The sequence below is a fragment of the Rutidosis leptorrhynchoides genome, chromosome 9 (genome assembly GCF_046630445.1).
Source record: "Rutidosis leptorrhynchoides isolate AG116_Rl617_1_P2 chromosome 9, CSIRO_AGI_Rlap_v1, whole genome shotgun sequence".
Lineage (NCBI taxonomy): Eukaryota > Viridiplantae > Streptophyta > Magnoliopsida > Asterales > Asteraceae > Rutidosis > Rutidosis leptorrhynchoides.
The window spans coordinates 301,530,685-301,558,090 of NC_092341.1; positions in this window are offsets into that span (position 1 = coordinate 301,530,685).

Here is a 27,406-nt window from a genome sequence, read left to right on the forward strand (position 1 = left end):
TGTAGACTTGACAAAAATATGAAAATGAGCACTAGTTTGATTTGAATGCCATGTAACAAGTGTTTAATTGCTATAATGATTATTGTTGACATGTTTAAGAGTTTAAATGTGATAAAACATTGTACACATTTTCGTATGTAAAAGTGTAGAATTGTTATTGTTAAGAAAATGTGTATAAAATGTGTTATGAATTGAACATGTCATCATAATTGTTTCATGTTATTATTTTGCTAACACTAATGCATATTTGGATGCACAAATTTTGTGTTTAATGTGTTTTGCAGAGAAATACAGATACGGACGGTGCATCATCGTCCAGACAACCAGAGCCCGAACCGGAAATGTTTTATGAACAAGAACAACATATGCAACAAGAAGAAGAACAACATGAGGATCAACATATTCCATATCACGATCAAGATCAATTATTCATGAATCAGTTTCGTCAATTCGCTCCACATCAAATGATTCTGAGCTTAGACATTAATGAAGATCAGTTACACCCAAATCTGAGATTTGATCGATGTTGGATAGAGTATCCAGATTATCAAAAGAACATGCACATTCTCTACTTTAAGGTTGTTGAAATGCCAAGGGCAATTGACTGGGTACCTTTGGAAACAGTTGACCTTGCCGAACCGATTCGGGAATTATTGGTGCAAAGGTATGGTAATTCTCAGTTTAACGATTGGATGCGCCTATTTTCCATTCGTAGAACCATATATAGGGAATGGTGTATAGAATTACTTAGTACTATTAAGTTATACAGTGATGTTAGGAGGATAGATGATAGAAGCTTTATTAGATTTCTGTTAGGTGGACGCATGTACAGAATGTCCATGATAGATTTAGCCAGGGCCTTACAGATTTACACCCCTGCTGAACTTTTGAGCCCCGACTGTAATAGCCTGATTGCCCAAGGAGAAAGGATAGATAGGGAATTTGATATTAACGCCATCTGGAGGCGTATGTCCCACTTTAATGAATTTCACGCCAGTGGAAATCATACATACTTAGATATAGATAGAGCTGAACTCCGGGTGATTCATAGATTCTTAGCAAACACAATTACACAAAGGGGTAAGAATAAAGAGAAATTGACCGTAAACGATTTGTTCTACCTCAAGTGTATTAGAGACCCGAGGAGTTTCGTTAACATTCCCTATTGTGTTGGTTATTATCTAGCTAATGTAGTTTCGGGGATGAAATCGGGGAGTATTATAGGTGGTGGTATTTTCATTACTCTCATTGGAGAGTATTTAGGTGTGGATAAGCACCAAGGGGGTCCAATGAACGAAATAGAGGACGAAGGTGAAACTATAAGTTCAAACCTTTATCACGGTGCAAGGGTATTATTGATGAGACGTGGTCGGGTATATCGATACGAGGGACCTCAGCGACAGGTAGAAAGAGGTTCGGATGACGAAATGGAAGAGGCGAACAACATTATAGGAGTTGTTCGGGAGACTGTGTAGCGACCCGACCAAATCATGTTTGACGGCGCCGTCTACTTAGGTCCCGTTACGTGGTCATAAGTCTTTAAGACAAAGTTTGACCAAAATATGTCGCCTTCATTTCAAAATAAAGATTGTTCCCAAAGTTTACAAGAATTGTTCAACCAATAGTTAAGTTACAACGTTATAATACGAATGAAATCTAGGCGACACGGTTTAAAGTAAAGTCAAAAGACGCTCCATGAAATGCACATATACTCGACATCCAATGCAAGTATCAAATAATGAGCGGAAGCATGTATCATGTATCGTTCAAGGACCTGAGAAAAACATAGAAATCTGTCAACGAAAACGTTGGTGAAATCATAGGTTTAAGTAAGTAAGTACAAGTGAACCACAAGATTTGCATCAATGAAATAATTGTAATACATTCCAAAAGTTTGTTTCACGAGCACCCAATTATCAAAGCTTAACATTCCTTCCATTGTATACCCCATCACTTAGTGCTAGAACAAACACTGTTTCTCGAAAATATATTTCATTCGTAAACGGTAGCGAACCGTTTGAATGAGGGTTTGTCAAACCCATATGGATCCATACAACATAAGTTCTCGCTTACACCCGGCAAGTGTAACTAATGATAATCGAATTGAGGATTTTGTTCTAAACTCGTATGTAGAATGTTTGTTTTCCCGTCCTTGTGTTCACTTAGTTCAAAAGAATCGTTTATGTTTTCTCATCCCAATATAAGTTCAAAAAGAGTAAAAGTGGGACTATGATCTCACCTTGAGTGCACGAGTAGTAAAGTACTTCAACAAGTAAACGTGTGCAAAGAACAATGCTAGTCTTGACCTAAACAATAGGTTTGTATCAATAACGGTAAACACGATAGGTCAAAGATGTTCAATTAGTCCTATGGCTCGTTAAGACTCGATCATAATAGCATGTGAATCAAATTGTCATGTTTCATGCAAGGTACAAGTATAAAAACATGTTAGAACGATTGCACAAATATTTGGTTAAGTTTGATTAAAAGTCAAACTTTGGTCGGTCAAAGTCAACGAAAGTCAACACGTTCGGGTCGGGTTCCGAACTATTTTTCTGAGGTTTTTAATCATATATGAACATGTTAGAACAAGTTTCATGTGAATCGGAGGTCCGTAGTATGCCAAACATTTTTCGTAATTTGGACATGGTGGTCAGAACCTGACCACCTTATATGTCGCGCCGCGACATGAAATGGCCGCGCCGCGGCAAAGGCCGGGTGCTGGTACCTGGCCAGTCCCAAATGTTCAAGTCTCAATCCAAAACCTTTTTGTGCATAAAACACAAACCGCTAACACTTAGGACTCGCACCTTATATCGTTGGAAAGCTCTTTTGACGTAGAATGCAACTAAACACAATTCATCAATCAATCTACCTATTACAACAACCAAAACCGCATCTAATGCTTAACATTAACCGCATACAAGTTCATAAACGAAATTCAATGATTCGGGCAACCAATTTACATGAATGATATGCCGTTTCGAAGGTAATCAAGCATACAATCCAACTAAACACTTACCAATAATAATCCATGGCATTCAATGCATCAAAAGTTCATTTCAAGTTCATCAAACCCTAACCCAAATTCACCAAAATCAATAATCAAGTTCATGAAGTTTTCTAAGGCAACCTACACATCAAATTGAAGCTAGTGATGCTAGTAACACAATTAAAGCATCAACTTTTAACATCTAACAACATATGATCATCCAAAATTCAAGAACAACACACCAAAATTCAAGTTCATGCTAGTTACACTAAAATAACGAGATCGAGCATATAAATCATATATTCATGTTAGACTTGAGCCATAGACACTAATTAACACTTTTATAAGTTAAAAACATCAAGAACACAAAATCTAGTGATTTTAGAAAGTTACCCAAACGAGATGAAGTTGGTACTAAAATGAAGAGGATGAAGAGAGGATCACGAATATGTAGTTTATTTTGTTGTAAGCCTCCTAGATCGAATTTAGATGATGATTGAATGAATTTGGTAAATGGGTGTGTGTTCTTGCTAGAGAGAAAGAGAGAGATGGAGATGATAATGAATGGATGAAAGGGGTTGACCCTTTGACCTAGTCAAGGGTTTGATCCCTTGTCAAGTTTAGTCCCTCAACTTTCGTTCGGGTGCGGGAATTACCTAAACGAGATAATTTAAAACGCGTATCAACGGGAGATGTTATAAACATATAACGGACTTTATATTAGTATAACGAAAAAGTAAATGGAAAAAGGCGGGATGTTACATTACCTACTCCTTAAAAGAAATTTCGTCCCGAAATTTAAGTAGGCGTAGTAGTCGTTGTTTCTTCCTCGAGATCTTGTGTTTCTGAATTCACGAATAGATGAGGATACTTCCTTTGCATTTGATCTTGTCTTTCCCAAGTAAACTCGGGTCCCCTTTTGGCGTTCCAACGGACTTTAACAATCGGGATTCGGCTTTGTTTCAATGTCTTGACGGAGGTGTCCACAATTTCAACCGGTTCCTCCACAAAATGAAGTTTGTCATCCATAGTAAGTTCTTCGAGAGGGATGACGATATCGGGTTCGGCAAGACACTTTTTCAAGTTAGATACATGGAAGGTAGGATGAACGGAGTTCAATTGAGGCGGAAGATCTAAACGATAAGCAACGGTTCCAATACGCTCCAAGATTTCGAAAGGACCAATATACCGCGGATTTAGTTTCCCGCGTTTCCCAAAACGGATTACACCCTTCCAAGGTGCGACTTTTAACATTACTCGGTCACCGACTTGGAATTCAAGATCGTTGCGTCGTTTGTCGGTATAGCTCTTTTGACGACTTCGGGCCGTCCTAAGCCTATCTCGGATTTGAACGATTTTCTCGGTGGTTTCGTGAATGAGTTCGGGTCCGGTGATTTGCACGTCGCCTACCTCGGCCCAACAAAGAGGTGAACGACATTTGCGGCCATATAGCGCTTCAAAAGGTGCGGCTTTAATACTCGCGTGATAACTATTGTTGTAAGAGAACTCGGCGAGAGGTAAGTGCTTGTCCCAAGCTTTTCCGAAATCAACCACGCAAGCTCGTAATATGTCCTCTAAGGTTTGAATTGTACGTTCGCTTTGTCCATCGGTTTGAGGATGATATGCGGTGCTCATGTCTAAACGCGTTCCCAACGCTTCTTGCAATGTACGCCAAAATCTAGAAACGAAACGGCCATCTCGGTCGGAGATAATCGATAAAGGTACACCGTGTCGGGCTACGATCTCCTTAATGTAAAGTTGTGCAAGTTTCTCCATTTTGTCCGTTTCTTTCATGGCAAGGAAGTGTGCGGATTTGGTGAGACGGTCAACAATAACCCAAATGGTATCATAACCGCCCGTCGTTTTTGGTAGTTTGGTGATAAAATCCATCGTTATCCTTTCCCACTTCCATTGCGGGTTCTCGGGTTGTTGAAGTAGTCCGGACGGTCTTTGGTGTTCGGCTTTGACTTTGGAACATGTCAAACACTTGGAAACATAAGTAGCTACGTCCCTTTTGATGTTCGGCCACCAATATAGTTGTTTAAGGTCGTGGTACATCTTATTGGCACCGGGGTGAATCGAGTATCGTGACTTATGGGCTTCATCTAAAATAAGGCTTCGTAGATCCCCATAACTAGGCACCCAAATTCTTCCGGCGAAATATCGGAGTCCGGTTTCTTTAACTTCGAATCGAGAGGTGAGGACGTTCAAGTGTTCGAGAGAGATGTTTTCATCCTTGAGAGCCTCATCTTGGGCTACCCGAATTTGGCTATTAAGGTTTGTGTGAATGGTGATGTTTAAAGCTCGGACACGGAGAGGCACCGCTCTTTCTTTTCGACTTAAGGCATCGGCTACTACGTTTGCCTTCCCGGGATGGTAACGAAGCTCGCAATCGTAATCGTTCAAAGTTTCAATCCACCGTCGTTGTCTCATGTTTAGTTGCTTTTGATCGAAAATGTGTTGGAGACTTTTGTGGTCGGTAAAGATAGTACTCTTGGTTCCATAAAGATAGTGTCTCCACATTTTAAGTGCAAAGATGACGGCTCCGAGTTCGAGATCATGTGTCGTATAGTTTCGTTCATGAATTTTGAGTTGTCGAGAAGCATAAGCAATGACTTTCGTTCGTTGCATCAATACACACCCAAAACCATGTTTCGAGGCGTCGCAATATACAACAAAGTCATCATTGCCTTCAGGAAGTGACAAGATAGGAGCGGTGGTTAGCTTCGTTTTCAAGATTTGGAATGCGGATTCATGTTCGGTCGCCCAAATGAATTTCTTTCCCTTGTGAGTCAATGCGGTTAGAGGACGAGCAACCAAAGAAAAATCCTTGATGAATCTACGGTAGTATCCGGCGAGACCCAAGAATTGACGAATGTGAGTAGGAGTAGTAGGAGTCTCCCATTTACTAATGGCTTCGATCTTCGTGGGATCGACTTTAATACCTTGATCACTTACAACATGACCAAGAAATTGAACTTCCTTCAACCAAAATTCACACTTGGAGAATTTGGCATAAAGTCGTTCTTGTCTCAAGAGTTCAAGCACAAGTCGGAGATGTTGTTCGTGCTCTTCTTCATTTTTAGAATAAATCAATATGTCATCGATGAACACAATAACGAATTTATCGAGATACGGTTTGCACACGCGGTTCATAAGATCCATGAACACCGCCGGTGCGTTAGTGAGACCAAATGGCATGACAAGGAATTCATAACTACCATAACGAGTTCGGAAAGCGGTTTTGGAGACATCTTCCCCCTTAACCCTCAATTGATGATAACCCGAGCGGAGATCGATTTTCGAATATACACAAGACCCTTGTAGTTGATCAAAGAGGTCATCGATGCGAGGAAGAGGATATCGGTTCTTAACCGTCAATTTATTTAGTTCACGATAATCAATGCACATTCGTAGGGATCCGTCTTTCTTTTTAACAAACAAAATCGGAGCGCCCCAAGGTGAATGGCTAGGTTGGATAAAACCACGATCAAGTAGTTCTTGGATTTGACTTTGCAATTCTTGCATTTCAGATGGAGCGAGTCTATATGGTGCACGTGCTACGGGTGCGGCTCCCGGAATAAGATCGATTTGGAATTCAACCGGTCGATGAGGTGGAAGACCCGGCAATTCGTCGGGAAATACATCGGAAAAGTCACTAACAATTGGCACATCATCGATATGCTTCTCATCGGACTCGACTTTCTTAACGTGGGCAAGGATCGCAAAACAACCCTTACGGAGCAGTTTTCTAACTTTAAGGCACGAAACGAGGTTGAGTCTGGTGCAACTCTTATCGCCATAGACAATCAAAGGTTCACCATTCTCGATAGGAATTCGGATTGCGTTAAGATCACAAAGAATGTGAGATTTCGTTTTGACTAACCAATTCATACCGATTATTACATCAAAGCTTCCTAGTTCCATGGGTATCAAGTCAATTTCAAATTCCTTACCCAAAATGTTTAACGTACACCCCCGGTAATATGTGTCGGCACTTAATAGTTTCCCGTTAGCCACTTCAATGGTATAAGGGGTATCTAATGGAAGAGGTGGAGTGCTAAAAGAATGAGTCAAAGTCTTGGATACAAAGCATTTATCGGCACCTGAATCGAATAAGCAAGAGACATAAGAATTGTTGAGAAGAAACGTACCCGTGACTAGTTCAGTGTCATCCCGGGCTTCCTCGGTGTTGATGTTGAAAGCTCGGCCGCGCGTATTGGGGTTATCTTTCTTCTTTGGGCATGCATTTCTATAATGACCCGTTTGGCCACATTCGTAACAAGTGCCCGTCTTTGGTGCATTGGGCCACTTTCGAGCAACGGGAGTGGCACTTTTACAATCGTTGGCCTTATGACCAACTCCTTGGCACCGGTGGCAAATTAACTTGCCACATTCACCAAAGTGATGTTTGTTGCATTTGTTGCAAAGAGGTAGGTTCCCGGCATAACCCCTCTTGCCGTCGGAAGTGAAAGATTTCTTGGCAAAGTTGTTGTTGCTTGATTGGGAGGGTTCCCACTTTCTTTTGTTGCCGCCCGATTTATCCTCGGCCTTAGGTGCCGGAACTACGATTTCGTCAACCGTTTCAATTAGTTGGCGAGCCATGTTCATAGCGGCTTGATGAGTAGTGGGTTTGGATGACATCACCCCTTGTTTGATGCTTTTTGGAAGACCGAGCATGTAGAGCTCAATCCTTTGAGATTCGGGGTTAACAAGATTAGGACACATCAAGGATAGTTCGGCGAAGCGTTGATTATAAGCTTTAAGATCGTTTCCGACCGCTTTCAAAGCTCTTAGTTCTTCCTCAAGCTTTCGGGTTTCTTCGCGCGGAAAATATTCAACAATCATCTTTTCCTTTAGATCGGCCCAAGAGAGGGCATGAGCTTCATCGGTACCCACCGATTGTACATAAGTATTCCACCATGTAAGAGCGACACCGGCGAAGGTGTGAGTGGAGTATTTGACCTTGTCTTGGTCCCGACAACCGCTTATGCTAAAGACGGCTTCCGTTTGCTCAAACCATCGGGTGAGCACGACCGGTCCCCCGGTTCCATCAAAAGTGTGAGGTTTGCACCCCATGAAAGCTTTATAAGAGCATCCCTCGTTTGAGTTTCTGGCTCCATTGTTGTTGTTGTTGTTGTTGTGGTTGTGGTTGTTATTGTTGTTATTATTATTGTTGTTGGATGAGTGACCGGCCATGGCCGCATCTACGGCGGTAGCTATCATCCGTTCGAGAGCTTGTTCGGGAGTTTCATTGCGGCGTACACGACGAGGAGCCATTGTTCCTTCAAGACACAAGAATATCATTGATTAGTATTCTCAATAATACTAACCGTGATATAGAATAAAGATAAAGAGAAGTTTTTCCTCGACTCGCCTTAAATTCTTTATGCCATAATGTCGGAACGTTCATATGAGTCACCGTAATATAATCCCGGAAATTATATTACCCTGATTCATATGTGCATTCGACATCATTTCATATAGTCAAGGTGGCGCGTCAATCAAATTAAACAACGTGAGATTAAGATGAACTAAGAGTAGATATGAGTAGAAGCGTTCGAGTATAAATGCACAAGTAGTCAAGTAATTCCTACTTCAAGTCTATATGCCGGTTGTAGTCTAGACTCACCAATGTACCCTATGACTCGGGGTTGACACTAATGAACTCTAAATCCCTACAACCAACGCTCTGATACCATCTGTAGCGACCCGACCAAATCATGTTTGACGGCGCCGTCTACTTAGGTCCCGTTACGTGGTCATAAGTCTTTAAGACAAAGTTTGACCAAAATATGTCGCCTTCATTTCAAAATAAAGATTGTTCCCAAAGTTTACAAGAATTGTTCAACCAATAGTTAAGTTACAACGTTATAATACGAATGAAATCTAGGCGACACGGTTTAAAGTAAAGTCAAAAGACGCTCCATGAAATGCACATATACTCGACATCCAATGCAAGTATCAAATAATGAGCGGAAGCATGTATCATGTATCGTTCAAGGACCTGAGAAAAACATAGAAATCTGTCAACGAAAACGTTGGTGAAATCATAGGTTTAAGTAAGTAAGTACAAGTGAACCACAAGATTTGCATCAATGAAATAATTGTAATACATTCCAAAAGTTTGTTTCACGAGCACCCAATTATCAAAGCTTAACATTCCTTCCATTGTATACCCCATCACTTAGTGCTAGAACAAACACTGTTTCTCGAAAATATATTTCATTCGTAAACGGTAGCGAACCGTTTGAATGAGGGTTTGTCAAACCCATATGGATCCATACAACATAAGTTCTCGCTTACACCCGGCAAGTGTAACTAATGATAATCGAATTGAGGATTTTGTTCTAAACTCGTATGTAGAATGTTTGTTTTCCCGTCCTTGTGTTCACTTAGTTCAAAAGAATCGTTTATGTTTTCTCATCCCAATATAAGTTCAAAAAGAGTAAAAGTGGGACTATGATCTCACCTTGAGTGCACGAGTAGTAAAGTACTTCAACAAGTAAACGTGTGCAAAGAACAATGCTAGTCTTGACCTAAACAATAGGTTTGTATCAATAACGGTAAACACGATAGGTCAAAGATGTTCAATTAGTCCTATGGCTCGTTAAGACTCGATCATAATAGCATGTGAATCAAATTGTCATGTTTCATGCAAGGTACAAGTATAAAAACATGTTAGAACGATTGCACAAATATTTGGTTAAGTTTGATTAAAAGTCAAACTTTGGTCGGTCAAAGTCAACGAAAGTCAACACGTTCGGGTCGGGTTCCGAACTATTTTTCTGAGGTTTTTAATCATATATGAACATGTTAGAACAAGTTTCATGTGAATCGGAGGTCCGTAGTATGCCAAACATTTTTCGTAATTTGGACATGGTGGTCAGAACCTGACCACCTTATATGTCGCGCCGCGACATGAAATGGCCGCGCCGCGGCAAAGGCCGGGTGCTGGTACCTGGCCAGTCCCAAATGTTCAAGTCTCAATCCAAAACCTTTTTGTGCATAAAACACAAACCGCTAACACTTAGGACTCGCACCTTATATCGTTGGAAAGCTCTTTTGACGTAGAATGCAACTAAACACAATTCATCAATCAATCTACCTATTACAACAACCAAAACCGCATCTAATGCTTAACATTAACCGCATACAAGTTCATAAACGAAATTCAATGATTCGGGCAACCAATTTACATGAATGATATGCCGTTTCGAAGGTAATCAAGCATACAATCCAACTAAACACTTACCAATAATAATCCATGGCATTCAATGCATCAAAAGTTCATTTCAAGTTCATCAAACCCTAACCCAAATTCACCAAAATCAATAATCAAGTTCATGAAGTTTTCTAAGGCAACCTACACATCAAATTGAAGCTAGTGATGCTAGTAACACAATTAAAGCATCAACTTTTAACATCTAACAACATATGATCATCCAAAATTCAAGAACAACACACCAAAATTCAAGTTCATGCTAGTTACACTAAAACAACGAGATCGAGCATATAAATCATATATTCATGTTAGACTTGAGCCATAGACACTAATTAACACTTTTATAAGTTAAAAACATCAAGAACACAAAATCTAGTGATTTTAGAAAGTTACCCAAACGAGATGAAGTTGGTACCAAAATGAAGAGGATGAAGAGAGGATCACGAATATGTAGTTTATTTTGTTGTAAGCCTCCTAGATCGAATTTAGATGATGATTGAATGAATTTGGTAAATGGGTGTGTGTTCTTGCTAGAGAGAAAGAGAGAGATGGAGATGATAATGAATGGATGAAAGGGGTTGACCCTTTGACCTAGTCAAGGGTTTGATCCCTTGTCAAGTTTAGTCCCTCAACTTTCGTTCGGGTGCGGGAATTACCTAAACGAGATAATTTAAAACGCGTATCAACGGGAGATGTTATAAACATATAACGGACTTTATATTAGTATAACGGAAAAGTAAATGGAAAAAGGCGGGATGTTACAGACTGCTCTTGATTTAGGCGTTCGTATGGAGGATGAATACATGACGAACTATGATAGGCATATGCAGTACGAGGCATGGCAACGTCGGAATGACTACGAGCATTCCCGGCAACGAGAGCATGGCCGATGGGATTATCATCAGCGCCAAATTATAAGCCAGTTGCAGCCTGGCGAGATGTATTATCCGACCCGACCCGCATACTATCCTGCACATCAGCCAGAAATGAGACCACCTTATGATTTATATGATTATGACGCAGCATACCAGTTCACCTATCAACAGCCATGGAACCCTGATCCGAACATGAATTGGGATCCCTATCCTAATTATCCTCCTAACCCACCTCCTGATCAGTAGAGATAAGTTGGTAATTTATATTTTTATTATTTTAAACACTTAACATTTTAATTACATTTATGTAATGTTTGATATTTCTATTATTATTGTGTACTAATATTTTTCTTATAATTTGAAAGTGGGATGCCAAAGTTCCATTTCAAATTGCATGTATGATTATATTTGTATTGCATGTATTTTATGTTATGCACAAAAAAGGATAAAACAACGCGTTTTCAAAGACTGGCATTAAGTTCAGCAAAAGCAAGTAATTTTGACGACAAGATGCAAAATATATGTGAAATAACAACAAGACGGAATGAACAAATGACGTGCACCATTTATCATTCAACAATCAAACGACAATATGTTTGAAACTTTGGTAAAATTTAATCATTTTTCTACGCTAATAACCCTCAATAATTTAAATTGTTTCTGATTTCTTGCAAATGAGGGCATTGCAAGATCTTAAGTGTGGGAAGGGGTTAAATTCTTTCGGATTTTAAAATTTTTTACTTTATACACTTGGTTACCATTAAAAATACTAGTAAAGCAGTAGTTGTATTAGAATCTAGTGCTCTCTGATAAAAAAGAACAAGCCCTAGTCTTATATACTGACTACCCAATTCTAGTAAAATTTTTCAATTAAATGAATTCAAATCATGTTTATACATATTTATGAACGATAAAACTAGGTTTTAACACCGAAATTATTGTTATCTCAGAAAGAACATAAATTAAGAAACAAACTAAAATGTCAAAATTCATTTAAAATGGAATAGAGGACGATAAAAAGAAAAATAAAAAGCCAAGTGTGGGAAAATTTACCAAGTTATCTTAAACATATGTCACATATATCTGTAACAAATAACTGAAAATACTTTTGCTTTGGACTAAACTAAACTGTTTTACCCGATGAAAGAAAAGAAGAGATGGATCTACACGATGAATCAATTCCATCATTAAAAGGAAGTAAAGTCTTCCGAAAAAGAAACGCGCTTCTTGATTTAGGTCATGAAGTTGTCGTCCAGACCAGCTGTAGGTTGACGAAAAATCTAGAAAAGTTATCACTAAAATCAGCAGGAAATCCACGGACCTCAGCATTAAACAGGGTCGCCAAGTGGTCAGATTTATCCTAACCATGAGAAGGATTTATCTCGTATAATGGGGGGCACCATGCAAATTAGCTGGATAAGACTAATGAATCAGATCCCCAGAAAGGATAATCTCCTTAAAGATTAAAAATCAGCTTTTAAGACTATTATTACTCAATCCTTGAGATTGACCTTAAAGATTGAGAATTCAAACTCATGGAATTCAATGATATCTAAACTCGAGCTTGAACGAGAAAATATTTTGATCAAAATTACAAACCAATTTGTTTTCTGAAAATCCATTTTCAATGCGTTCATTAGCATTGAACGTAAAATCCTAGGAATTCACCTGGAATTCATTAGGTCACCTGAATCAAATCGGGTGTCAACCGTAAGAACGGTGGTTGTATAGCATGGTCGGAGACAGGACCTTGTGCCAGACCGAAAAATCATAGGATGATCTTTACTATCGCTCCTACCAAGGATAGTTCTAGCATCCGACACGTTTAATAAGACCATAATCATCTGCATGTCATAGGACATTGCCTTAACAGTTTCTTGTTCATCGCTTTCCTTTACAACCGGACGGTAGTTTACCAAAAGGTAATATACGGAACAAGTAAAGTGGATGTGTGCTTTCCGATACCGGGATAGCAGTGGATTACACGAACCTAAAAGTTTTAGCCAAACTATTGATCCACAAATATATTTTGCAACACCGATGGTGGATTAAATCAGAAAACTTATCTAGGGTAAAATCTAGCTTGAATTTTCAAAAGATCAAATGTTTTCATAAAGATCCAATTTCCTTAAGGATCTAAATTTTTATAGTCATGTGGGACTGTAAATCGCCTTTCAAATGTGCACTTTGCTTTGGAAACCGAAAGTAAATCGGCTATTTGATTGCAAGTGTCGTTGACCTAAACCCGAGGCAACTATAAAAGACACACCCACCTTTAAACCACATCGTTACTATCATTGTTTATACCGCTGTATTGAAGTCACTTATGTACAAAGTGTGAAGAATAAAGAAGTGATTCAAGTGTTTCAAGACTATATTGCTTGAGGACAAGCAACGCTTAAGTGTGGGAATATTGATAAGGCTAAAAATGAACACATATTTTACAGCATTATTCCTCAAGAAAGACAAAATTTTAGTTGATATTGTTCGATTTACAAGCACTATTCGTTTAAATATTAAAAAGTGAAGATAAAAGGCAGATTCGACAAATTGAAGACGGAAAGGTCCAAAAAGCTAAAAAGTACAAGATTCAATCAAAAAGGTTCAAATTATTGATGAGGAACGTCTCAAAATAACAAGAGTACAAGTTACAAGACGCAAAGTACACGATATAAAATAGTACGCGAGGACGTCCGAAAATCCGGAACCGGGACCTGAGCCAAGAAGAAACGCCCGACTCAACGGACCAAAAATATCTAGTCTACTATGCACAAGAATATAATATAATATATATATAATTATATATAATTATATATTATATATTATTATTATATTACGTCGGCAAGAAGAAAACAAAGCAATTTGGCTGGATCCAGGGTAGCCATGCGACTCGCATGGCCAGAGGCACAAAATCCATGCGAGTCGCATGGAGTGAAAATGCTGGTCAGGTCCTATATAAAGCCAGTTTTCTGCCGAGTTTTAAACACCTAAATATCTATCTATCTCTCTCTCATATATACGATATAAATTTATATATAATTTATATTTCAATTTTAATTTTAATTTTAATTCTAATAATAAGGGTATGTTAGCGAATGTTTTAAGGGTGTAAGTCGAAATTCTGTCCGTGTAACGCTACGCTATTTTTAATCATTGTAAGTTATGTTCAACCTTTTTATATTAATGTCTCGTAGCTAAGTTATTATTATGCTTATTTTAAACGAAGTAATCATGATGTTGGGCTAATTACTAAAATTGGGTAATTGGGCTTTGTACCATAATTGGGGTTTGGACAAAAGAACGACACTTGTGGAAATTAGACTATGGGCTATTAATGGGCTTTATATTTGTTTAACTAAATGAAAGTTTGTTAATGTTAATATAAAGATTTACAATTGGGCGTCCCTATAAATTACCATATACACTCGATCGGACACGATGGGCGGGGTATTTATATGTACGAATAATCGTTCATTTAACCGGACACGGGAATGGATTAATAGCCACTAGAATAATTAAAACAGGGGTGAAATTACATTCAAGGGTAATTGGTGTAATTGTTAACAAAGTAGTAAACCCTTGGTTTACACGTAGTCGATAACCTGGTGTATTCATTAAACAAAGTATTAAAACCTTGTTACAATTCGAATCCCCAATTAGTTGGAATATTTAACTTCGGGTATAATAATAATTTGATGAGGACACTCGCACTTTATATTTATGACTGATGGACTGTTATGGACAAAAACCAGACGGACATATTAAATAATCCAGGACAAAGGACAATTAACCCATGGGCATAAAACTAAAATCAACACGTCAAACATCATGATTACGGAAGTTTAAATAAGCATAATTCTTTTATTTCATATTTAATTTCCTTTATTTTATATTTAATTGCACTTCTAATTATCGCACTTTTATTTATTGTTATTTAATCGCACTTTTAATTATCGTACTTTTTAATTATCGTAAGTTTATTTTATCGCACTTTTATTATTCGCAATTTCATTATCGTTATTTACTTTACGCTTTAATTTAAGTCTTGTATTTATTTTATATTTTACATTAGGTTTTAACTGCGACTAAAGTTTTAAAATCGACAAACCGGTCATTAAACGGTAAAAACCCCCCCTTTATAATAATAATATTACTTATATATATATTTGTATTTTTATAAAAGTAAACTAATATAGCGTTGAGCTTTGTTTAAAGATTTCCCTGTGGAACGAACCGGACTTACTAAAAACTACACTACTGTACGATTAGGTACACTGCCTATAAGTGTTGTAGCAAGGTTTAAGTATATCCATTCTATAAATAAATAAATATCTTGTGTAAAATTGTATCGTATTTAATAGTTTTTCCTAGTAAAATATAAACTATTTTATATACACCTCGCATAACATCAAGGAGCATAAACATAAGTATTTGACCCTAAGGTCGTTACAAAGCCATTGTTTGAAATTAACATAAACTACGAATGCAAAAGAAAAGTTCCATGCATGAGACATCTCTAGTAATGCAGCGGATAACTAATACAGCAGGTCCTTAACAGCAATTCAATAACAGCATGATAGCAAATCTAACAGCAGAAGCAAGAAACCTCTAGGCACCTAAGAAATACACGCTTAAAAGTCAACACGAATGTTGGTGAGCTATAGTTTAAGTTATAACAGTAACATAAGGTAGGCCACGAGATTTCGGTGTAACAAAATAGTTTGAAAAGTATATGTATAACCGTGGGCACCCGGTAACTAGACTTAACGTTTATAACCCCCTGAAAGTACACTTGGCGAGTGCGTATGTTCAGGAAGTATTAAACACCTGTTAAATGCTATCGCGACTAGCCCGAGTGGGGATGTCAAACCCTATGGATCCATATCTAAGATTCGCGTTCACCTGTTCAAAAACCAATGACTAAACGTTACCGTGCTAAGGGGAATGTTTATGCCGTTGTATAACCCACACACATATAAAGTTTAAGTACTCGTGCCTAGTATGTAAAACGTAAAAAGCACATGTATTCTCAGTCCCAGAATAGTTAAAGTAAAAAGGGATGCTATAACTCACAGTGAATAAGCAATACAAGTTGATACGAAAGTGTGCAAGTAGTAAGTCGGTCCGAAAGGTCGTCAACCTAAATCAAAGGTTACTAGGTTAGTAGGTTGTCTTTATAAGTTCTAATAGTGCTTAAAATAAGTTTAAGTGTCATCATCATCATCCTTCATCATCATAAAAGCTAAGTAAGTTAATCAAGTATAGTGGTCTAAACAATAGGCTGACTTGGATCAGCTGCTACGACCTCTACGTAAATCGAAAAGACACAAAATCGGTGGTCATGGCTCCGTATGGAAGTCCTCTAGTTGCAAAATTTCCAGACTCATACTCATCTTAGTTTGACCGTGGCTACGGTCTAAGTGCGAATAGGTCCGAATTTTCAGCACAACATTACAAAGGAGTATTGACTTTCGGAAGGCCATAGATCCTAAACCGTAACTCGGATTAATACGAGGTCTAAACGGAAAATCATCTAATCGAAACGAAAAATAGTAGGTAAGTGCTCTGGTGGGGTTCTTAATGCTTGAAGCTCATCACGGTTATCATCCTTGATGCTTGTAGCTTCAAGTGTACAACTCGTTGATGGGTTAGCATCACCTTGACTAAGATTCCACCATCAACATACAATATGTTAAGACCAAGTAAGGATACAACTCAATCAAGAGTCTTAGATGGATGATGAACCAATGTTACATCATATCCTTAGTCTTAACACAATTACAAGTCACATTTACAACTAAAGCTGCAAACTTTACATCAATCAAACAAGTATGAACACAATCTAAGTCAAATGAGGTGATGGAACCCTAAGCTAGAGAGCTTGGATCCTATTCACACAAGTTACAAGGTTGCAAAGCTAGAAAGCTTGAACCTTTATTGTTCTTGAAGATCTTGAAGCATAAAGCTTGGATCTTTAAGTTACATGAAGATAACAAACACAAGTTTGAATCTTTTTAACAAAATAACAAGATCATAAGTTAAAAAACTTAGATCTAACAAAAAGATATGGAGATTCAAGCTAGAAAGCTTGAATCTTGATTGTTCTTGAAGATCTTGAAGCATAAAGCTTGGATCTTTAAGTTACATGAAGATTACAAGCAAAAGTTTAAATCTTTTCAACAAAATAACATGATTAAAGCTAAAATAATCTAGATCTACAAAGTTGATGAAGATTCAAAGCTAGAAAGCTTGAATCTTCCATGTTCTTGAAGGATTCATGCTTGAATCTACAAGATATAATCAAGATCAAAGTTAAAGAACTTGATCTTTAAAGAATGATGATGATGAGCCACGAATTTGAATAAGGAACAAGAAGAAGAAAAGTAAAACTTACAAGAAATACCAGAAAGGAAATAAGAGAGCAAGTGTGTGTGAAATTCAAATGAGAGCAAGTGTTAAATGAATGGATTATGGCTAGTATTTATAGGCAATTTTGGATAAGGATTGGTGTGGATAAGGCCCTTGTGGTCGTAGGTCTTGTAGGGGGAGGGGGGACACAAAGTTGCTTTTTGGTTAATGGTTGTCTAAAGTAGGTACTTATGCTAGGATCCCATGTAACATTATGGATAATACTTGACATTTTTGCTAGCATGTTCCCTCTAATTAAATGGGTAATTGTCTTATATATTAATGGGTCACTAGTAATTAATAAGTGAGCTAATTAATTGGGCCACTAGCTAGAGTAGGGTGGGCTTAAGCCCAACAAGGTAGAAAGTCCAACAAGACTAACTAGTGTGATCTAGTAAATAATTAAATGAAATTAAGCATCCAAAAGCCCAAGTAATTATTATTATAAAATAATAATTAATATTTCGTAGTCATAATATTCCGGTTACGACAAAAGTCAAACGTGTGCGCAGTCCGCAATTTATTCAAAACGTCAAGTAACACTAACGGTTATAAAGGCTTCCGGTGAACAAGTTAAGTATCCTACGTACTCTAAGGCACATTTTAACATATAAATGAAAGTAAACCACGTATATCAAGATTCCAGAGTATAAAGTAGCATAATACGCACAAAATCACAGTTTCGCAAAAATACAAGGCACAAAGGCAAGTCGAAAAAGTCGGGTCGTTACATTACCCACCTGTTATTGGAAATTTCGTCCCGAAATTTAAGATGATGGTGATGGCGTCGGGAAAAGGTGAGGATACTTCTGCATCATTTGATCCTCTCGTTCCCAGGTAAACTCAGGTCCACGCTTGGCATTCCATCGAACTCGGACAATTGGAATCTTATTGCGTTTCAAGGTTTTGACCTCACGGTCCATAATTTCGACAGGTTCTTCCACGAAGTGGAGTTTGTCATCAATTGTAAGTTCTTCCAATGGTATGATAAGTTCCGGTGGAGCAAGGCACTTCTTCAAATTTGATATATGGAAGGTAGGATGAACAACACTCAACTGAGTCGGAAGATCCAGACGATAAGCAATGGGTGCAACCCGTTCCAAAATTTCAAAAGGACCAATATATTGCGGGTTTAACTTTCCGCGCTTTCCAAAACGAATTACACCTTTCCAAGGTGCGACCTTCAACATTACTCGGTCACCCACGTTGAATTCGAAGTCTTTACGTTTAAGATCAGCATAACTGTTTTGGCGATCACGGGCCGTCTTAAGTCTCGCCTGAATCTGAGCAATCTTCTCCGTCGTTTCATGGACTATCTCGGGTTCAGTGATTTGAACTTCGCCTAACTCGGCCCAACAAATAGGAGAACGGCACTTGCGACCATACAACGCTTCAAAAGGCGTGGCTTTAATACTCGAATGATAACTGTTGTTGTAAGAGAATTCGGCTAGCGGCAGATGCCTTTCCCAAGACTTTCCGAAGTCAATAACACAGGCACGCAACATGTCCTCCAAAGTTTGAATTGTTCGTTCGCTCTGACCGTCGGTCTGGAGGTGATACGCGGTGCTCATGTCGAGATGGGTTCCCAAGGCTTCTTGCAAAGAACGCCAGAATCTGGAAGCAAAACGGGGATCACGATCTGAGATAATTAATAGAGGCACACCATGACGAGATACAACCTATTTGATGTACAGTTGAGCAAGTCTCTCCATTGTATCTGTTTCTTTCATCGCTAGAAAATGAGCAGATTTGGTAAGACGGTCAACGATTACCCAGATTGTATCGTATCCACCCACCGTCTTTGGTAGCTTCATGATGAAATCCATCGTAATTGCTTCCCATTTCCATTGTGGTATTTCTGGTTGTTGGAGTAATCCAGATGGCCTCTGATGTTCAGCCTTAACCTTCGAACAAGTCAAACACCTCCCAACATAAGTTGCAACATCTTTCTTAAGATTTGGCCACCAATACTGTTCCTTAAGATCGTGGTACATTTTTTCGGCTCCTGGATGAATCGAATATCTCGACTTGTGGGCTTCATCAAGTAAAAGGCTTCGTAAATCTCCATAACGAGGTACCCAAATTCTTCCGGCATAACATCGGAGTCCAGACTCCTTAACCTCGAATTTAGAGACCAGGATGTTCAGGTATTCACGAGATATGTTCTCCTCCTTGAGAGCCTCTTCTTGGGCTACTCGAATCTGGCTATGGAGGTTTAAATGGATGGTGATGTTTAGAGCCCGAACACGAAGAGGTACCGTTCTCTCCTTTCGACTTAAAGCGTCGGCTACAACATTGGCCTTACCAGGATGGTAAAGAAGTTCACAATGATAGTCGTTCAACGTCTCAATCCATCGTCTTTGTCTCATGTTCAGGTGTTTCTGGTCAAAGATGTGTTGGAGACTTTTGTGATCGGTGAAGATGGTACTCTTTGTTCCATAGAGATAGTGTCTCCACATCTTCAATGCGAAGACAACGGCTCCAAGTTCGAGATCGTGAGTAGTGTAGTTTTGCTCATGAATCTTCAGCTGATGAGATGCATAAGTAATGACCTTCGTTCTTTGCATCAATGCACAACCAAAACCATTCTTCGAAGCATCGCAGTACACAACGAAGTCGTCACTACCTTCAGGAAGAGATAAGATAGGTGCGGTGGTTAACTTCTGCTTCAGGGTTTGAAATGCTGCTTCTTGTTCGGTTTCCCAAACGAACTTCTTTCCTTTGTGAGTCAGTGCGGTCAAAGGACGCGCAATCAACGAAAAACCTTCAATAAACCTTCTGTAGTAACCGGCAAGACCTAGAAATTGGCGGATGTGAGTCAGAGTAGTGGGTGTCTCCCACTTGCTGATAGCCTCGATCTTTGTGGGATCAACTTTGATACCTTGATCACTCACAATATGACCCAGAAATTGGACTTTCTTCAACCAAAACTCACACTTGGAGAATTTGGCATAAAGTTGCTCTTGTCTCAAGAGTTCAAGCACTAGTCGGAGATGTTGCTCATGTTCTTCTTCGCTCTTGGAGTAGATAAGGATATCATCTATGAAGACGATAACAAACTTATCCAGATAAGGCTTGCAGACACGATTTATGAGGTCCATGAACATGGCTGGTGCGTTGGTTAATCCGAACGGCATCACGAGAAACTCGTAATGACCATAGCGGGTTCTAAACGCAGTCTTCATCACATCACTCTCTTTCACCCTCAACTGGTGGTAACCGGATCGCAAATCGATCTTAGAGTACACGCTCGATCCTTGTAGCTAATCAAAAAGATCGTCAATTCGGGGAAGAGGATATCGATTCTTGATCGTCAATTTGATGAGTTCACGGTAGTCGATACACATGCGGAAGGATCCATCCTTCTTCTTCACGAATAAAATGGGCGCGCCCCAAGGTGACGAGCTCGGTTAGATAAACCCTCGGTCGAACAATTCCTGAAGTTGACTCTGCAATTCTTGCAGTTCTGAAGGTGCCAGACGATAAGGCGCACGAGCTATGGGTGCAGCTCCTGGCACTAGATCGATTTGGAACTCCACTGCTCTGGGTGGCGGTAATCCAGGAAACTCTTCCGGAAAGACGTCAGGGAATTCATTCACAATTCGCACGTCATTCACACTCTTCTCCTCTGTTTCTAAAGTCTTCACGTGTGCTAAAACAGTAAGTCGTCCTTTCTTCATGATCTTCTGCGCTTTCATACAACTAATGAGGTTCAGCTTCGAGTTACATCTCTCTCTGTAATAGTCAATGGCTCACTGTCTCCTTGTGGTATACGAAGAGCTTTATCTCCACAGATAATATCGGCCCTTACTTTAGTCAACCAGTCCATGCCGACAATCACGTCAAAGCTTCCCAATTTGATGGGTATCAAGTCAATTTCGAAATCCACGCCAGCTTTGTTAATAATAGCTCCTCAGCCAATTTGATCAACTTTCTCAAGTTTCCCATTGGCTACCTCAACTAGCATATTCTCCTCTAAAGGCACTAATGACCAATCTATCTTAGAGCAAAAGTTTCTACAGACATAGCTTCTATCGGCACCAGTATCAAATAGGACAGAGGCTAATAGATTGTTGATAGTGAATATACCTGTAACCAAGTCGGGGTTCTCACGTGCATCCCTTGCGTTCACATTGAAAGATCTTCTACGCGGTGGTCCTCCGTCCTTTCGCTTGTTGGGACACTCATTCCTAAGGTGGCCCTGCTGTCCACACTCATAGCATTTCCTTGGTCCGTTTGGGTTTGTCCTCACAGCTGGGAGGGAAATCTTGCAGTTCTTGCCAACGTGCCCGATCCTGTTGCACTTTTCACAGACCGCATTACAGTACCCGGTATGGTGCTTGTAGCACCTCTTGCACTGTGGTAGACTACCCTTGTAGTTGGGGTTCGAGCTAGTCTTCGAGTTGGGGTTCCTTCCGTTGTTAGGCCTCTTAGCGGGGGTTTAATCATAGGTTCTCCCCTTGTTGTTGTAGTCCCACTTACGCTTCTCACCACTGGCTCCCGATTCGGATTTTGCCTTTTCCGATTCCTTGCTGATAATTTGGTTCATAAGGGTATGCGCCATGCGCATAGCTGCCGGGACGTTGGGTGGATTAGAAGAGATGACATTTCCTTGAATGGACTTGGGAAGTCCCCACAAGTATCGTTCCATTCTCTTAAACTCCGGGGTAACCATCGAGGGACACATCAGCGCTAATTCCAGATACCTACGGTTGTATCCATCAAGATCGTTTCTCACAACTTTCAACTCCCAGAACTCAGCCTCCATTTTCTGTATCTCTGTTCTGGGGCAGTACTCTTCGATCATGGCTCCCTTAAATTCTTCCCAAGGAGTAGCATAAGCCTCATCAATACCCTTAGCTTAAGCCAGTGTGTTTCACCAGGTTAGGGCGCCATCTGACAGCGTACATGAGGCATACTTGGTTTTGTTCGCCTCTGAGCAGTTGCTAACGTGGAACACAGCTTCTAATTTCTCAAACCACCTAGTCAAACCAACTGGACCCTCAGTGCCACTAAAGTTGTGGGGCTTGCAGCTTTGAAATTCTTTGTAAGTGAAACCATTCTGGACGTTCTGGTTAACGGTGGGGCTGGGGGAATAGCATTTGCCATGGCTGCGGCTACTCGTTCCACAATTATTTCCTCAATTTGTGCTGCTGTGGGCGCTGCTCTTCCGTTTGCCATTGCTCTTCTAAACAGAAATTTTGACTTAAGTCAAAATCCAGCATTTAATATATAATAATACAGTATATGGTAAACAGGGGAACAACACAACGCATGCCAATTAAGTAACGCAACCAGGTACAAATACCGCAAAACCAACATACAGTAACGTAAATAGAACACTGTGCAAGAATTAAACAATACAAAGTTCCATTCATTAATAAAGAGTTGCATACATTCGCATAGGTTCGTAAAATACATAAGTAAAACATGAACTACAAACAAGATTACATAATGAAATCTACTACGATGCCCTATGGTGACGGTGGGTAAAGGATGTCCGTTACGTGGGACATCTGCTCCTCAAGCTCAGTCACCCGAGCACGGAGGATCTCCACCTCCCTCGTCAGTTCCTCAACAGAGGGAGGGGCCGACATAGCAGGCGGTGCTGCTGGTGCAGGTGGTGCCGGTGGTGCAGATGGTCCAGCACCAGAAGTAGATGCTGCATAGCGGCAAGGCTTACGCATGAAAGGATCGGCAGGTAAGGCACAACCTGCTTACGGGCGATAACCCTACGACGCTGACCATGTGCGTCAGTGAACGCTCGACCTCCGTTAATCCCCGGAATAACGGTGCCGTCGAAACGGTACCGCTTCTTCGGCGGGGTGGAGGGTGGCTGCACAGGTGCATCATCAGGGTCCTCCTCGTCGGAGTCATCGTCACTAGAGTCGTCTGTGGATGAGTCGTCGGATGATGAATCAGTGGATGATGGGTCGTCCGAATCATGTGGAGGTGGCTACAAGGGTGGCTGTACTGGCTCTCCTCGGGCGGCCATCATCTGTCGGTATCTGGCGGGTCCGATCGGCACGAGACGTCCATCAGGGGCGCGTCGGCACCAATGGCGATACTGATTACGGAATGGAACTTCCCCAAATTTTGCGGGAATTACAACACCACCGGAGAGGGGCTGTGGCTCCGAGGGTTCTAGGGCAAGTAGAGCTGGAATCTCCAGGGGGTCCTGGGCTCCATCTGAGGTAACCACTGGGGCAGGGGTATGGCTGCTGGTTCCGGAGGATGAAGCGCCGGGGTCACTGGTGGGTGTCGCCGACGGGATCGGAGGATCGGCAACAGTGGCAGGTGAAGTGGCTGAAGAGTCTGAATCGTTGCCTAAAATGATGACAGGTGGAATATCCGACATCTGAACAAGGAAAAATAACTTTTCCATGTCAGTAAGTCATAAAGCAAGCACGTATTAGGCACTACAGCAACCTAGCATGGCAGTAATAATAACAGTGCTAAACAGAAATAACATGTGAAAGCAGATAATAATCATGCAATAGCGAAAATAAGCATACAACAAGTTCGCATGGTATGTGGAGATAAGCAATAGCATGCAGTAAGATCATACAGCTGAAAAAGTAGACAAAAGCATGCAATAAGTTTCGCAGAAACAAGTAAACTAGTAAGTTGTAGATTAGTCCTATTAGTGAATCCTACTTAGGTCCGGTCTAGACTCACTAATGCAACCTAATTCTCTACAACCAATGCTCTGATACCAAATGTGACGCCCCGTACAAAACCATCGTGTACGATTCGTCAACAACAGGATCTTCACACGGTAAAACACTATATGCTGTTTGAAAACCAGTTTGCATTCATGAAAAGACATAGCGTTTACAAAAGATAACGTGCATCCTATGAATAGGAGCATAAACATAAGTATTTGACCCTAAAGTCGTTACAAAGCCATTGTTTGAAATTAACATAAACTACGAATGCAAAAGAAAAGTTCCATGAATGAGACATCTCTAGTAATGCAGCGGATAACTAATACAGCAGGTCCTTAACAGCAATTCAATAACAGCATGATAGCAATTCTAACAGCGGAAGCAAGAAACCTCTAGGCACCTGAGAAATACACGCTTAAAAGTCAACACGAATGTTGGTGAGCTATAGTTTAAGTTATAACAGTAACGTAAGGTAGGCCACGAGATTTCAGTGTAACAAAACAGTATGAAAAGTATATGTATAACCGTGGGCACCCGGTAACTAGACTTAACGTTTATAACCCCCTGAAAGTACACTTGGCGAGTGCGTATGTTCACGAAGTATTAAACACCCGTTAAATGCTAGCGCGACTAGCCCGAGTGGGGATGTCAAACCCTATGGATCCATATCTAAGATTCGCGTTCACCGGTTCAAAAACCAATGACTAAACATTACCGTGCTGAGGGGAATGTTTATGCCGTTGTATAACCCACACACATATAAAGTTTAAGTACTCGTGCCTAGTATGTAAAACGTAAAAAGCGCATGTATTCTCAGTCCCAAAATAGTTAAAGTAACCTTTAAAATGAAGTTGATGTGTCAAGACGTAACCTTTAAAATGTAGACAATATGCTTAATAATTAACACATAATACAGGCAACTAAAACCCAATCATGTAGTAACTAGCAAGTAAATTGACCAGTTCGATCCACATGGAGAAGTTTGTTTAAATGATTTTACTACGATTAATTATTCTAAAAAGGGGATTTGTATTTGAAGTTGTATTTTTGTTTAACGAAACAGTAAATAAAAATAATAATTAACAAGAATGAGAATGCGGTGTTTACTTCTTTGCTTGATAAATGACAGGGATTGTTCTTTTATAATTAAAACCGTTATGCGATAGTTACAATAGAGTAGTTTATATCAATTTCACAATATCTATAAACTTAAGAACTATGTTTAATCAACAAGATTCTTTCTTGGTTAAATTCACATAAAACCTAGTTTACTAAGATCACTCTAAGTAAACTACATGATTGTAAAACCTAAATATCATCCAATTACCATCCTATATTCACATATAGGTGTGTAGATCACTAGGTGTTGAAGTACAAATTATAGCCTTTGATAAATTCACATAAATCAAGTCATAACACGTATAATTGAACTAGAATATAAAGATAGTTACAACAATGGATTTCTTGAAAGAACATGGTGATTTAGATTGATTAACTAACTAGATTCAACCCGGTTAAACTCACGTGAAACCTTAATTACAACAATCACTTGAGGTAATTTCATAACTATGTTGCTTTGGAACTTATTCAATTACCGAATTAAACACATAACAAAATCACTTAAGTGTATGTATCTAATCATCTAGATTACTAGATGTATTGAAGTATAGATTGTTTTCCTAGTTAACTCACATTAATAGGTTGCAATCTATATAATTGAAGTAATGATCTAAACATGCATAACAATGGTTCTTACGGTTGAACTAGATAATTAAATCAATCAAACATATGTATAACTAGCATAACATCAAAGTATAGAACAATCCCAAGCCATAAATCTTACATTGAAGTAAACACACAAGGCTTTTAGCCTAACATAATCATAGTAGAACTAATGAAACAGTAAATACAAGTTGAATTCACGTTAAAAAGATATAGAACAATAGTACCAATTGCGATAAACGATCCTAGCTTAATATTGATGTTGAAAGAGTGGAGATTAACTTGCAGCCTTCCTTGGACCTTGAAAATCGTCTTAAAACTGGGGGAGAATGTAGTAGTGAAGGTCTCCCAAGTAAGTAACCATTTGCTTCATTAAATAGCCTCAAAAGTTAGGTATTTTGGCCAGAAAGTGACCAGATGCGCTGCATCTCTTTACGTTTAGTAGATTCCAGCTCGATTCTGCACTCAGGACTGTCGGCAGGGGGTCAGATGCGCCGCATCTGGGACAGATGCGCTGCATCTGGCTTGGATGCGCCGCATCTGTTGCTATTTTGGCCCAGAAGTCTTCATGCTCCGCATCTGAAACTGTCGGGAGTTATTTGGTGCAAAGATGCGCCGCATCTAAGAGAGATGCGCCGCATTTGGACCTGTTTCAGTGGTTTCGGGCTGTTTTACACATTCGATCTTCGTTTTAACTCTGTTTTCGCTGTTGGTCTTCATTTATTCATTCACAATGGACTTTTTACAAATGTACATGAATTACAATACATACGTATAACAATTACATACAAATGGAACAACATTGGATCGAAATAACGACAATAAACATGTATAATTTTGGCGTTATCATATGTTCACGAAGTATTAAACACCCGTTAAATGCTAGCGCGACTAGCCCGAGTGGGGATGTCAAACCCTATGGATCCATATCTAAGATTCGCGTTCACCGGTTCAAAAACCAATGACTAAACGTTACCGTGCTGTGGGGAATGTTTATGCCCTTGTATAACCCACACACATATAAAGTTTAAGTACTCGTGCCTAGTATGTAAAACGTAAAAAGCGCATGTATTCTCAGTCCCAAAATAGTTAAAGTAAAAAGGGATGCTATAACTTACAGTGAATAAGCAATACAAGTTGATACGAAAGTGTGCAAGTAGTAAGTCGGTCCGAAAGGTCGTCAACCTAAATCAAAGGTTACTAGGTCAGTAGGTTGTCTTTATAAGTTCTAATAGTGCTTAAAATAAGTTTAAGTGTCATCATCATCATAAAAGCTAAGTAAGTTAATCAAGTATAGTGGTCTAAACAATAGGCTGACTTGGATCAGATGCTACGACCTCTACGTAAATCGAAAAGACACAAAATCAGTGGCCATGGCTCTGTATAGAAGTCCTCTAGTTGCTGACCAATTTCCAGACTCAAACTCATCTTAGTTTGACCGTGGCGATGGTCTAAGTGCGAGTAGGTCCGAATTTTCAGCACAACGTTACAAAGGAGTATTGACTTTCGGAAGGCC